Source organism: Antrostomus carolinensis, unplaced genomic scaffold (genome assembly GCF_000700745.2).
Source record: "Antrostomus carolinensis isolate BGI_N321 unplaced genomic scaffold, ASM70074v2 scaffold3022, whole genome shotgun sequence".
NCBI lineage: Eukaryota > Metazoa > Chordata > Aves > Caprimulgiformes > Caprimulgidae > Antrostomus > Antrostomus carolinensis.
Genome location: NW_010297565.1, coordinates 69,925 through 72,059, shown reverse-complemented (window position 1 = coordinate 72,059; position 2,135 = coordinate 69,925).

Here is a 2,135-nt window from a genome sequence, read left to right as displayed (position 1 = left end):
ATCATGGGTATAACAGGCTGGGGGATGAAGGCATTGAGAGCAGCCCTGTGAAGAAGGACTTGGGGGGTACTGGTGGATGAAAAGCTGGACGTGAGCTGGCAGTGTGTGCTCGCAACCCAGAAGACCAGCTGTATCCTGGGCTGCATCAAAAGCACGGCCAGTGGGTTGAGGGAGGTGATTCTGCCCCTCTACCCTGCCCTGGTAAGACCTCACCTGCCGTACTACGTCCAGTTCTGGAGTCCTCAGCATATGGACCTGTTGGAGTGAGTCCAGAGGAGGCCACAAAAATTATCATGGGGCTGGAAAAGCTCTGCTATGAAGAGAGGCTGAGAGAGTTGGGGTTGTTCAGCCTGGAGAAGACTCTGGGGACACCTTATTGCAGCCTTTCAATACTTACAGGGGGCCTGTAAGAAAGATAGGGACAGACATTTTAGTAGGGCCTGTAGACATAGGACAAGGGGTAATGGTTTTAAACTAAAGAGGGTAGATTTAGGCTAGATAGAAGGAAAATTTTTACAATGAGGGTGGTGAAACACTGGCACAGGTTGCCCAGAGAACTGGTACAAGCCTCATCTCTGGAAATGTTCAAGGTCAGTAACCTGATCTAGTTGAAGACATCCCTGCTCACTGCAGGGGGGTTGGACTAGATGATCTTTAAAGGTTCCTTCCAATCCAAACCATTCTATGATTCTATGATACTCTGTTCCTGACTGCATGTTCAATGCTGCTGCAGGTTTTTAGAGAGGGAGAAATTGGTCTATACTGGGGTTTACACCAGAGTGATTTTTGTATTATTACTGAAAAACACAAATCTTGACCACCAGATGAAATCAGGACAGCTATTAACCTGAAGTGCTTCCAAGTGAAACAGAGCAGACGTTAGAAAAAGAGAATGTGAGTTTCATTAAACTGACTGGAAAGTGGGACACAAAGGGATTACATGGGTTCCCAAAACTGCTCTGGAAGCTGAGTTTGCCTTGAATGAACCCTGAAGCTGTATCTGTGAGCCTTACCTTAGTGAAGAACATTATGTGGTATTCCCCACTGAATGACAATGGTTATTTTAATGCAGAGAGAAAATTTTTGTTTCTTAACAATTGCTAAAGAAATAATGTTTTTTGTCCTTTTTCTTTCTGTTACTCTTATGCAAGGACTTCACTTCAGCTCTAATTCTTCCCTGAATAGATTGTGCGAGGCTGCTGGCTGACCCAAAGGCCCTCAGCAAGCAGAAGAAAAATGCTAGTGCCAACAGCTCTGTGTCAGCCTGCAGCAGCTCAGCAGTGCACTGAGCAGCCAGAGCAGCTCAATGCCAGTTTGAGAGCCCAATGCTGCTCATCTCCATCTCTGTCTAATTGGCAGAGAACTCTGTAATTGCTACAAGTCAACAATACCAAGAGTACAACACAGAAATCAAACAGGGGGGCAAATTAAATGACTGTACATGGCAGGTACATCTTCTAGCAAGGGAGCCAAAGGCTATGCATCTCCCAGCAAGTGAGCTATAAAGCAAGTTCCTAACACACGCCTGTAATCTCCAGCGTGCAAATGTACTGAGCTGGGTGAAAACACTGATGAGCACGGAGTTCAGCATGTAATTAACTCATGGCATGGAGAGGGAGTTTTATATAGTTAGATTAGGAAGTGAGAAGCATTCCCTTTCTTGTGTAAAGAATTTATGAGACATCCCTAGGTCTGTGAGGCCAGGCATAGCTTCTCACCGCTCAAAAGAGGAAAGCAGGTTCCAGCTTTGCTGTATTCCCATTTGCAGGGACCAGAAGGTTTCTAACTAGCCTCATCTAAACCTTGAGAAACAATTCTCAGTGAAGCGCACAAGCAATATTCAAGGTTTATTTCTTTTGATTCATGTAACCCATGTAACTGGCTTTCTGCCTGGGCCCTCATGCATTCCCTCTGCTGCATCGTCGTGTCTCCCGCTTCTCTGCAGACTCACAGAGGAGCAGCGAAAACATGAGCAGGGTGATTTCAAAGCAGTAGTGCCAGCCTGCCCTATAAATAATACATTCGTAGAGTTGAATTTTGCTTCTGAATTGACAATAGCGTTATCTTTCCCACTCCTGCCTTCTGCTGCAGCCTTCCCGTAACCCTCCTAGAATTCAAGTTATGTAAACGGCAGA